Here is a 14162-nt window from a genome sequence, read left to right as displayed (position 1 = left end):
TTCGTAGCTTGTATGTGCTCAGCGTTGCTGATTGTGTGCTTTTGTGTTTCTTTTCTTGGTCATGGCCTTCGCCTTTAATGATCCAATCTTTACACTTGTAATATTGGGGAACAGATTTATCATAGGTGTTTATGTATGGACTTGCATCAAGGTGGAGAGATTTGAGTGGAGAGTAGGTTATTGTAGGGGTGAACATTGTCTGGTTTGGTGCGGTTTGAGTCCAAACCACACCAAAGCGCAAAATACGGTTTGGTTAATTTTTCAAACCAAACTAAACCATAATAGTATTGAAATCGGAAAAAACCAAACCGTAATAATACGGTTTGGTGCGGTTTATGTTGAGACGACATTTTTTCTTAAAAATGCCAAATAATACTACATCAACTTATAATAAAGTTTAAATAATTAGCCCAACGGATTAAATTGTATTACAAATTTAAAATAAAACAACAATTATTATTATTTTTTTTTTTCAATATATAATAATTATTTTTATTTGTTTAAAAATTGTATAAATATTAAAATACAGTTTATTGGTTTATGGTTTGGTTTGGTTTATAAATTTTGAAAAACCAAACCAAACCGTAAACCATATTTCCAAAAAATTCGAAACCAAACCATATTTTTATAAACCGTAAAAAAAAAACCAAACCGCTAAAATGTGGTTTGGTCTGGTGGGTTACGGTTCAGACCAAACTGTGTACAGCCCTAGGTTATTGTTCGCAGTTTATTTCATTACATAAGTTTGAATTTATTTAAATCCTGGTTTGATTTTTTTACTACTTTTGATGGGTTTTGAATAAGGGCCTTAATGGTTCCAACTTGTAAGACTTAATTTGGTTTCGTTTGTTGGTTTTGAAACTTATTTAAAACTGAGTTAGTTTTTCCGTTACTAAATTCTGAATTAGCCTTAACGTTTGAACACGTGGCGGTAGCACATAAGTAATTCTCTTGGATTTTATTAAAGGTATTTTGAGTTAGGCCTTTTGTTTAAAGAGAGAATTATTGGGGTGTTACAAGGTTGCTCAGCCGGACCTGACCCGAACCAGTCTAAATCCCTAGTACCACAACTGGAACAATTGGTGCTAGAAGAAGGGGCTAGGATTGTCCGTACCTAAGTTCGCTGACCGAGGAAGGAGCAGCTAGAAAACCTGAAGTATTTATGTCTTCGTCAAGTGCAATTACTAGATATATAAATGGATCAAATTATGGAGATAATTACTAAGCTAGATCTATTTGGGTCGTCGTTATATCATAGCTAGAGGTACTAACGATCTTTGGGCTAGTAAAATGGGCAAAAGCCCAATTGGACGGATCCTACAAGGTCACACAAAGGGCCTAGATCGACCATTATTGGACAAGGCCCATGATGGGCATCTTCCCCTAGGTGGCCAGCCATATGGAGGAGTATGGAGGGTTTTGGGCTTCGTAACCTAGTCCCCCAAATCTCTCTTTCTCTCTCTCTCGACTCTCTTTTCTCCTTTCGATGGCGGTGGTGTCTCGTGGTGGCGGTAGTGGTTCGTGCGGTTGTCAGTTGTCTGATAAAGGTTGTGATCGTGGTTTTCCCCCTTCACTCGACCAATCTAGTATTGGTGGACGGCTCGTTCGAATCTCGTAGATTAAGTAGAGGAGCAACGCTTGGGGCTCTGTTCTGTCCTTAATTTGCTGCTCAAATAGTTACGTGGAGATTACACTTCAAAGGTATGATTATGTGTTTTGTGTGTTATGCATGCGATCTTGGTTTATGTGCTTATTAATGTGATTCATGAATTTTAGCTTATAGTACATATAAACTCCTACAGTAGTATCAGTTAGCCTCTTACATAAACACCCTTAATTATAATAATACAATTATTTGAAGTCCATGTTCATAATTTTCTAATCAATTAAGAGGGAGAAATTCATTTAATTATGGTTCAATTATTATATTAAATATGATTTAACTCTTGGAATTGATTAAATGTGATTTAATTATGCTCAAAATAACCATGAAGAGGACCAAATTATGCCCTAGAATTTTCGAAAATTCAAAGCCCTAATTTTTATTTTTGTGCTTGTTTTTTGAATTAATTTGAATTTTTTATGTTTCATGATTTTAATTAGAATTGATTTATGCATAAAAATGTATTGTTATGATCATCAATTTAATTTTAAAAGTTAGAATTAAATTGGGATTTATTTTATGACGAACCCTAATTTTAAAATTGAATGGGGATTTAATTTTAATTTTTGGAGTAGTTTAATTTATTTTAAACAAATGTTGTTTAAATCAAATTAAAAATAATAAAAAAAAACAAAAACAAAAATAAAGGGGAAAGGGGAGAGCGGAGGTCCAGCGGTGGCTGGGCAGCAGCTGTGCAAGCGTTGCACGCTGCTTTCGCGGCTGTTGCTGTGCTGTTGCTGCTGCTTCTTGCAGTAGTGCTGCTAACCGCAACCAGCCACCGTGGCTATCCTAGGCTGGCCGCGCACGGTGTCCTGCAACCACGTTGTGCTACTGCACGCTGTTGCACTTGCGATAGTCGCTGCGTGAAGTAGCTAGCCACCGTGGCTAGCTTCGGCTGGCCAACCACGGTGGCCGGCGTTAGTGGCACACAGTTTTAAAAAAAATATTTCAAGATAAATTCTGGTTTATTTAGTGATAAAATTAGTTTGATTTGAAATAAAATATTTTATTCTAAGATAAAATCAAATTTTCAAAAGTTGATTATTTTGATATTATCCAAATTTAAAGTTGTTAAATTTGGTGATTATCCATAATTAAAGTATTTATTATTGGGTAAAATTTGTTAGGATATTCTGAGCATATTCCAAAAGGATAATAATTGATTTAAATTATGTGATTATCCCATAAATAGATTAGGATATAAGTGATTCTTAAATTATTTGATTGGCTAATAATAAGAATAGAATCTCCTAAATAAGTTAGGATAATCATGGAAGATTAAATATGATTTATCTTCCAAGATTAAAATATGATGTGATTCTATCACATGCCTAAATTAAAATATGTGATATTTTATAATTGGTCATGAATAATATGATATTATCTAATAATAATTAAAATATAAGATATTTTAGGAAATTCGTTGCCTTAATTATAAACGTTCGACGTTGTAGTTTAGACAAGCATGTTGAGTGATTTATTATATGGCACTTTTGTATAATATATGATATTATGTTTCTATATATAGACTAGTATGACTCATAGATTCTAAAAAAGATCTGCACATCGTGATGTATTTTGTAATCTAAATACGGTATGTTTACCGTTAAGTATTTTTGTAACTTTTGTTTAAAGTAAATAGATTAGTTGTTTAAATAGTTTAGTCCAAAGAAGCCCATGAAGTGAAGGCCCAAAGGAGAAAGATGGATGAAGATCCATGAAGGTTCATGTCGGAGCATTTCATTTCTAGTTTTCTTAGGACTAAGGGGCCATACTATGTCATGCTTTATTTTATGCATTAGTAGATTATGCATGTTAGATTTTATTTATGTTGATTGATGATGCGCTAGAGTTTACTAAATAATCACAACATAATAAATCTAGGTCCCAGTAATATTGTGATTGTTTTTCCAATTAAAAACCCAACAAACCTTTGATGATTAATGATGAGTCATGCCAAAGTTAGGTGTCATTTTATCTCTTCGAAGAGTTGGGGTAAATCAAGTTTTACAATTTCAATTGGTTATGCTCAACAAGGTTACCTAAAGAGTTTGGAACCTTGAAGCAAAGGGTAATAATTAAACATGTGATGATTAATTTTTCAACCAAGAGTTACAAGAATTGTAATAAGTAAAGAGTTTATTCACCTTGAAAATGTAATGGTTGATGGTAGGGCCAAAGTCTGGTCAATTATTGCACAAATAAAGGATCTTGGAATCACTTAAATTGAATTGGGATTATTTAATTATTGAATATAGTGTTTTAAAGTTGCCTATTTAATTCATTTATGGTACTTTAAATTTTAATTAAACAAAATTATTAAACTTTGTCTTATTTTGACATAGATGGGTAGCCGTAATCATAATGACAGTAATATTTACAATCTTCGACCATTCCTTGAGAAGGATAGGTTGACAAGGGATAACTTTTCCAACTGGGAAAGATTGCTAAGACTTGTTCTGAAAAATGAAGATAGAGAGGATGTCATTGACACCCTATTGCCAAGACCTTTGCCAGAAAATACTACTGTGGCAGAGATCCGTAAGCACAAGGAAACTCTTTAAAATTAAAGGATGTGCCTATCACTTGCTTGATGATTGCTACTATGGAGCCTAGTCTTCAAAAGCATTTGAGGATCAGGATCCATATAGCATAATGCAAGAACTCGAAGCTTTATTTAAGAAACAGGCTAGAGTTAAGAGGTACGAGCTTCATCGAGAGATTCTGTATCGTAAGATGGAGAAGGGTACCACAGTTCATGATCATGTTTTCAAAATGATCGGCCTTATTCAAAATATGGAAAAACTTGGGCACCCATACAGTGATGAGATGTCAACAGACATCATTCTCAACTCACTTCTAGAAACTTTCAACCAGTTTATCATGAACTTTAATATGTTTGATTTTGCAAACACTATGAATGAGTTGCATGCTATGCTGGTTAGTGCTGAAAAACAAATCCCTAAGGAAGTTGAGAAAAAGGTTCTTACGGTCCAAAAGGGAAAGGGGTTCAAGAAGAAGGGGCAAAAGGCTAGTGCCAAGAGCATGGGCAAGAAAGTAGCCAAGGCTCCTGAAAACCTAAAGGCGACTCCAAAGTCCAAGGCTGCAGATGAATGTGAATGCTTTTACTGCAAGAAGAAGGGGCATTAGAAGTGCAATTGCCACAGATACCTTAACTTCCTCAAGAAGAATGGATCAGCAACCTCAAGTATTATGTTACAAACATTTTAACTTTCACTTAGCTATGTAATACCAAGTGGCAGTGCCTAACATTATTGATGTTGTGCAGAAACTGCAAAGAAGTGAGGCTAGCATGGAAATGGAGCTTAAGGGTGCACGAGAAATGTTCAAGTGGCTAAGAAAGCTTCATAGTTTTAATTTCTGATTAATTTTGATGTTTTAGTCAATTTCAAGTTTTTGATGAGACAATATTTTGGTTTTCTGTTGAGATACTGAATGGTTTTACTTGGCTTGGACAAGTGTTGATCCATGACTAAGGTAATAAATTGTTTTCATTTTTGCTAGATATGAGTTAAATTTGTTTTGTGACATTGATATAAGTAGATCACAAAAGTAAAAATTAGATGATTTAAGACAAACTTACTTATAACAAAGTAAAGTTAGGTCACATAAACCAATTACGCATCCAAATTTCAATTGGATGGACTCTTATTCTTATTTGATTGTGAATCACTTGAGAAGAATGAAGCTTTAACCTCAGGTATCTTGTTATAAACATTTTAACTTTCACTTAGGTATATGATACCAAGTTGCAGTGCTTAACATTACTAATGTTGTGCAGAAGTTGCAAAGAAGCGACGCTATCATGGAAATGGAGTTTGAAGGTGCACTAGAATTGTTCAAGTGACCAGAAATAGCTTCATAGTTTTAATTTCATAATATTTATGATGATTTTAGATAATTTCTAGTTTTGATGAGACAATATTTCGGTTTCCTGTTGAGATATTGATTTGATATCACTTGGCTTGGACAAGTGTTGATCCATGACCAAGGTAATAAATTGTTTTCACTTTGCTAGATATGAGTTAATTTTATGACATTGATATAAGTAGATCACAAAACCAAAATTAGATGATTCAAAATAAACTTACTTAAAAACAATTAAAGTAAGGTTAGGTCACATAAACCATCTGCGCAACCAAAGTTACAATTGGATGGACTCTTATTCTTATTTGATTATGAATCATTTAGGAATTAAAAGTCATGCTGACAGGGGGAAAACTAGGTCGTTCACTAATCCTCCCAAAGCCAAACAAAATTTATAAACACTTAACAAACCTAAATACAAGTATAGAGGTGGGTAGAACCCAAAGGAACGGTTATGTTCAAGAGCTTTCAATGTGCGCCTAAGATAGATCGAAGTCGAAGGTGAAGAGGTAACACTAACATCTAACAAAACAAACAACCAAACAAATAAAACACTAGGGAACGGGGATCAACAAGTAATCATGACAATTGCAAAACTTGGGAAGAACATGTTAATCAATGGTTGTGAAGACTAATGATAAGAGCTATCAATTGGAATCAAGGGCTATCTCCTAATCCTAAATCAATTGGTCATGTCAGTAGCAATTACAATGCAATCTAGCATAATTCTCAAGGACTAATCGAATTACACACATGTAAACTTACATTAATCACTTTAATCTCAACAATCAATCAACATAATTCCCAAATTAATCACAATCAATCAATCATACAAGTTTCACCCAATCCCTAGCAAAACAACTACTCAAAAATCATCTTCTAATCAACAAGCAACTAATGAAATCAAGAATCAACAAAATATTAAGAAAAATTACACTAATCGAGATCACACATCAAAATCAAATCAAACAAACATGAAATTAAACAAAGCAATAAAATGAGATAGAGTAAGAAATCCTGATTGATTAATTATGGAGATCTTCAATACAATTTTCATCTTAAATCTTCAATCTCTCAAATCCCCAATGAAATCTCTCACTTTCTCTCTCTAAATCTACTCCTAAACTAACCCTAAAAATAGAGAGAGAAACTCTTAACTAAGCTAAAATTATGATCAAAATTATGTCAAAAAGCTTCTTATAAAAATCGGGTTAAATAGGTATTTATAAGAGGCGCGAAACGAAATCGAGCGAAGCCGGAAATAGGGAGGAGCGCCAGCGCAGGCAGGGGTGCGCGCCCGCGCAGGGGGCATACGCGCCCACGCAACTGGGCAGTGCGCCCGCGCTCTTCTGGGTTTCTTTGACTTATTTGATGCCTCGTGCACTCGTAAATGGGTCTTCGTGAGTGCACGCAATATGTTCATGATAGACACTAAGCATGGCAGATTCAAATGGACTTGACAGTGAGTTCGACACCACATCTTCATGAGAGCACGGCTGGAGAGCGCAAGAGCCAGAACTTGGAGCATCCACTTCCTTGCATCTTGAGCTTTCCTAATACTATAAGTTTGCTCCAAATGCATCTTCCAACTTAGTAGGTCACCAATATCAAGACCGAAACCTTGTACAATACCTACAACCACGAAAAGAGAGCAAATAAAGGAGAAAACACTAGAAAAACCATAAAAACACAAAATAAGAGAGAAAAGGTAAAATAAATAGAAAATGCATAAGACTAAGCATTTATTAAGAAAGAAAGCTATGAAAGAAGGTAAAACCAAGCTAAATACTCATCAAATCAGTGCCATAAATGGCACTCATCACATGCTTGTAAGGTAAGTTGAAAAGGTGAAGGAGCTAATGACCTTTTCGGAACTCATACATATGATGTGTGTGGACCAATAAGTTCAAAGTTAGCAAGAAATTTAACTTTTTCATTGCTATTACTAACGATTTAAGTAAATATGTCCATAATTACTTAATGAAGTAATGGTTAGAATCGTTGAAATGTTCAAGAATTCCAGAATGAAATGTAAAATCAGTTTGAGATAAATAGATTAACACCACAATATGATTTTTGTGAAGATTATTTAACTCAGAGTTAATTATCATCTAAAGGAAATTGTGGAATTCATTCACAATCCAGAAACACTACAATTAGTAATGTGTGTTAGATCACAAGAATCAAACTTTCCTTACCATGGTTAAATCTAAGATTAGCTTAAATGATTTACAAATATCATTTTGAGGATACGCATTAATATAACAATTGCGAATATACTAAACAAAAACTCGACTAAAGCAATTTAAAAGACGTCATAAGAGTTATAAATTGGACATGTTCCAAAAGTTGTCTTTTCTAAACAGGATTAAAGGTTATGGAATTGATGTAAAATGTTTACAAAGATGACATAATAGACCCTAAATCAGACAAATAGTTTTTCGTGGGTTTTTCCATGGAAACTAAGAGGTATTATCCTTACAATCGCTAGATAACAAGATGTTTGTTGCTCGCGATAGTGTCTTTATAGAAAGAAATCTCTTCCTACAAAGCCAAGTAGGAGTAAATTTAGATCTCGAACATATTCGACACGAGCAACAAATGGATGTGGATAACTCTACATCAGAGACGAGGGCGCATGGATATGGATAAATCACGTGTCGAAGCAATCTAATTCAACTAGCGAGGCTTCTATCATCCCACTTGAATGAAAGGCTTCAAAGAGTTGAAGTGAATAATCTTATTGTTGCTTATACCTATTGTAGGTTACTTAGGATCAAAACAAACAGTTTGTTGAAATTCTAAGAAAAGGTGGACAAAATTCATATATTATTTAAGTTCCTAGTTCGAAATCATTAAAGTGGACATAAATGATTTTAATAACAGACTAGCATGTAAGATTGATTGGATAGCGCAGTTTCATGGGCTATAGGGGCATAGGGATGCTTGGTCAATCCCTTGGATATGCATGAATGATGCATGATCGAACTTTTGGCCTACTTTAAAGTTCAAGTATAGAACTTTCGAATATATTAGTGGATTCCTTTGACATGAGTGGAACATTGATTCTATTTAATGATTGATTTAACTGTGGTACATTCAAACGTCTGCTCGTAATTGGAGATTATAAAGGATCTTTCCTGGTTACTTCAAAAGGTAAGTGGGAGTTTTGGTTGCTACAAGATTGGATTGAGTCTACCTATCAAATTAGGGAATGTGTCATGGCCGCTTGAAGAGGGAGAATTCAGAAAATACGTGGTCGCGTTCAAATGCATTACTCAATAACCATTTGGTTTTGTAATTCAAACTTATTTTTCAAGAAACGATGTGTAGAATAATATGATCTCGACATGGGATGCAATCATATTATTAAATCGACACACATTGACTTAAGGAATTTGAATATTGCACACTTAGCTTGTCTCAGACAAGTGGGAGATTGAAGGATTTATGTCTTTGTCATGTGCAATTACTAGATATATAAATGGATCAAAGTATGGAGATAATTAAGTTTGTTCATTTGGGTCGTCATTATATCATATCTAGAGGTAGTAACAATCTTAGGGCTAGTAAAATAGGCCAAAGCCCAATTGGTCGGATCCTATAAGGTCACACAAAGGGTCTAGACGAGCATTAGAGGACAAGGCCCATGATGGGCCTCGTCCCCTAGGTGGCCGGCGATGTAGAGGGTTTGGAGAGGTTTCGAGCTTCCTAACCTAGTTTAATTACAATATGATTATAAGTAGACTAGGTGCCTAGGTAATTTTATAAAAATAATTTTACTGTTAAGTTGAAACCCTAATTAGCAAACACAAGACCAAGCCTCTCTCACTCTCTCTCTCTCTCTCTCTCACGGCTCTCTCCTCCTCCTTAGCGTCGGTGGTGTCTCGTGGTGGTGGTGGTTCATGCGGTGGTCGGTTGTCCATTAAAGGTGGTGATCATGGTTTTCCCCTTCACTCAACCAATCTAGTATTGGTGGACGGCTCGTTCGAATCTCGTGGACTAAGTAGAGGAGCAACGCTTGGGGCTATATTTTTTCCCTGATTTGGCGTTCAAATAGCTTCGTGGAATTCATACTTCAAAGTTATGATTATGTGTCTTGTGTGTTATGCATGCGATCTTGGTTTAGGTGATTATGAATATGATTTATATTTTTCTGTATATATAGTACCTATAAACTCCTACAACATATTGATCAAACAAGCCTCGAAAAGCCACGGGCTACCACCGTGTACCCCAACCCGTAATTGTCAATACTTAAAAGTTTACGATTATGCTCATCCATGTTTCACTTCACGTGATTACAAATTTAATTAATAATAGCCGACTTATTCAAGCAACCATACACAATAATCATACATAGAATTCACTTTTGATCTTATTTAGGACAATGATGATCACATCACAAATTGACCTTTAATTCCTTTAAATTCCAAAATATCCAAAATTGTTGAACATAGTCAACCTACCTAGCCATTTCGGCTTAATCCATCTTTACTCACCACACTAACAAGTCATGCTTGAGTAATAAATAAAATAATAATAACCTTGTGGAATAATTAATAAATTCATTCCACTTAAACCATTCAATTCCAATCCTTCAATAATTCAAATATGGTTAACAAACCAATCCAATAAAAATATACTTGTATCAACATTCCATACAAATAATTAATCCAATATAATTCAACATGCTTGCATCCATAATTCCATACAAACATAATCAATTCACCAAAACATGTCTCATAAACATAAGCACGTGAATTAATTCAATGTATAACCAAAAAATTTTCATCCAAGTGTTCTCTAAATATGAAACTAATTCTTTCCCTTTTGCTACCTAAACGTGATACTGCTTACAACGATTTAGACATGTACGTACCTCATATAAATAATTCTTTATGCTACTTTTAATCACTTAAAAGTCTCCTAGGGAATAATCACCTCCTAGAAAAGAACCAAAAATAAAAATTTAATACCCAAAAAAATTTTCAGCAATATAATTAGATTTAAAACACCTTAAAACTTCCTTTAAAACATGTTTTTATGCTTAATTGATCATTATTAATACAATAGGAACAAAAGCCCCAAATTAATTACTTATTAGAACCCTAAAATCCCAATTAAAATAAATTAAAACCCTAGGTTTATAATTCATAAAATCTGAAAATTTAAAACAATATTATAATCTGAAAATTATAAGTTTAAACTATCAAAATCATGAATTTGATACTAGATAAATTAAGTTCAAATAAAAAAAACTAAAAACTAAAGCAATTAATAATTTTGAAGCAAAAATATAAGAAAACAAAGGAGGAGGAAAGGGGGCAACCATGGTGGGCCGCTTGTGATCAAAAGGGGCGGCGACAGGGAGGCGGGTGTGTGCTGGAGGTGGCTGAGTGGTAGTGAGGGCCAATGTGAGAAGTTCTCACGTAAGAAGAAAAAAAAAGAAATAAAAAGATAAGAAAAAGAAAAGAAAATTAAAGAAAAAAGAAATAAAATAAAATAAAGAGAAAAGAAAATAAGACTAACCTTTTGTGTGGGAAAATTTTTGGGATTAATGGGGTATTTATAGGAGATAGAGTTGTAGGGTAAGTAGGAAGATTGAGCCTCATAAAATAATGGGTCAATTGAGTAAATGAAATGGACTAGGCTTTGTTTGTATGGGCATAAATTATAGAATGAAGGTTCATGAAATAGTTTGTACCAAAATAATTTTCGAACAAAATTAATAATTTGAAACTTTTGAAATTTAATTCCTTTAAAATACAAATAAATATTATAAATAAAATAAAATTTCATTTATAAATTATTTAAAAATACGGGGGATTACAATCTACTCCTCTTAAAAGAAGTTTCGTCCCGAGCCTTAGCACAAAACCCCTTAAATTGCAAACTTTTGCTTAAAACCATTTCAAAATTTTCAATATTATGTTTATGGAATTCCAATTGTGTCATAATATCAACACTAATACCTTATCACCATCCCAATTTACGTACTTCACTAGATATGTAAACAATAAAATAGCTATGAAAATCATAAAAACGCCACAAAATTGCATAAAAATAGGGCAAAAAGCTCGAAATTATATGCATTTTACCCGTCTTAAAGGACAAGAGTTATGCCCTCGTAACTCACCTCATTAAATAACTCAGGGTATCTCTTTCTCATATGATCCTTGGCCTTCCAAGTAGCCTCTTCATACTCTTGGTTTGACCAAAGAACTTTCACAATTCTAACATACTTATTGCGTGTACTACGCACCTTATGATCCAAAATTTTCACAGGCTTTTCCTCATAAGTTAAAGTCTCATCCAATTGAATCGTTTTAGGTTGTAGCATGTGCTTAAAATCAGGAACATACTTTTTCAATTGAGAGGTATGAAATACATCATGCATTTTCTCAACTTCCATAGGTAATGCTAATTTGTAATCAACCTTGCCTACATGTTCCAAAATTTCATAAGGACCTACATACTTGGCGCTCAATTTTCCCTTCTTTCCAAATATCACCACTCCTTTTGTAGGTGAGACCTTCAAAAAGACTTTATCACCCACATTGAACTCATCATCTCGCCTTTTCAAATCGGCATAACTTTTCTACCTATCTTGTGTAGCTTGGATTCTTGAACGAATCAACTTCACTTTATTCACCATTTCCTCAATATACTTTGTTCCTAAAACAAGACTCTCACTGTAGTCATTCCAACATACAAGATTTCTACACTATCGACCATATAATGCTTCGAAAGGTGCCATGCTAATGCTAGCATGGTAGCTATTATTCTAAGAAAACTCAATCAAATCTAAATGATCCTCCGAAGTACCTTGAAAATCCAAGGCACATGCCCCTAGCATATCTTCTATGGTTTGATTGGTTCTTTCGGTCTGTCCATCCATTGCTGGGTGGAACGTATTACTCATTTTCAATGTTGTTCCCAAGTTGGCTTGAACCTTTTGCCAAAATTTGGACAAGAACCTTGAATCTTGATCGAAGATGATGTCCTTAGGCACTCTGTGTAGTCGAACTACATTCTTCACATAGACCTTTGCCAATTATTTCTTTTTCCAAGTTTCCTTTATTTGAATAAACACCGCAGACTTTGTAAGTCGATCTACAATCACCCAAATAGTGTCGTTGCCACTTTTGGTTCCAGGCAATCCTATGACAAAATCTATGGATATCACATCCCATTTCCAACATGGAATCTCCAAAGGTTGAACCTTTCCCATAGGTCTCTTTTGATCAATCTTGACCTTTTAACAAGTTAAGCATTTACTCACAAACTCAGCTACTTCTCTCTTCATATTTGGCCACAAATATAAGATTTTCAAGTCCTTGTACAACTTATCCCCCCTGGGTGTACAGAATATGGAGTATTGTGACTTTATTCCATGATTTTTCACTTTAATTCCTCACACTTTTCTGGTATGCACCATCTTTCTTTGTAACTCAAACTTCCATCATCGTGGATCTTGAAATCTACATTCTTCCTTTGGCTCATTTTCTCCTTAATAAATTTGATTCCTTCATCACCTTTGTGACTCTCGTTTATTTCATCCAACAATGAATTCCCAAGTGAAAGTGAACTCAACCATGCTTCTACTTCACCATAGTTCACAACCTTTAAGTTCAAACGCTTCATATGTTCACATAATTCGTCAAGCACGATTAAAGCATTCACACCATGACTTGATTTCCTGCTCAAGGCATCTGCAACAACATTTGGTTTCCCTTCATGGTACTATATGTTTACATTATTGTCATTGAAAAACTTCAACCAATGCCCCTGTCTCATATTGAGATTTGTCTGAGTGAAAATGTACTTGAGACTCTTGTGATGTGTAAAGATCTTACACCTTACTCCATTAAATAATTCCTCCAAATCTTCAATGCAAACACTATAGCCGTAAGCTCAAGATCATGTGTAGGGTAATTAACTTCATGAGATTTGAGTTGGCGAGAAGCATAAGCTATCATCTTCCCATTTTGTTGCAACACACACCCTAATCCATTCTTTGAAGCATCATTATATAATTCAAATTGATCTCTTCTATCAGGTAAGGCTAAAATAGGTGCGGTGGTTAAACGCTCTTTAAGAGTTTGAAAGGCTTGTTCACACTTCTTATCCTATTCAAACTTACTTTCCTTCTTCTTCAAGGTAGTTAAGGGTCTAGCAATCTTTGAAAAATCCTTCACAAACTTTCTGTAATAGACAGCTAGTCCCAAGAAACTCCTTATGTCAGACACATTCTTAGGCCTAGGCCACTCACTCATTGCTTGAACTTTTTCTAGATCCACAGAAACACCTTATTTACACACATAAGGCTCGTTGGAGCTGGGCAGTAGTATGGCCTAGCAGCCGAGCAATTATGCTAGGCATGCTGGCCATGCGGGGCAAGCAACGTTGCTACGTGAGCATGATTGGGAGGCTGGCAACGCTGCTAGCAAGCTCGCACAAGCAACAAGCAACAATGTAGGAGACACGCACCAGCCCAGCCCGTTAGCAGCAAGCAATGCCTGCATGGGTTTGTTGTGGCTAGCACGCCTAGCCGAGGCACAAGGCTACCACCTTAGCGTGCCTTGTTGCCCAAGGCCTTGACCGATCT

This window comes from Chenopodium album, chromosome 10, assembly GCF_948465745.1.
Source record: "Chenopodium album chromosome 10, dcCheAlbu1.1, whole genome shotgun sequence".
NCBI classification, from domain to species: Eukaryota; Viridiplantae; Streptophyta; class Magnoliopsida; order Caryophyllales; family Amaranthaceae; genus Chenopodium; species Chenopodium album.
Note: the sequence above shows the minus strand (reverse complement) of the source record.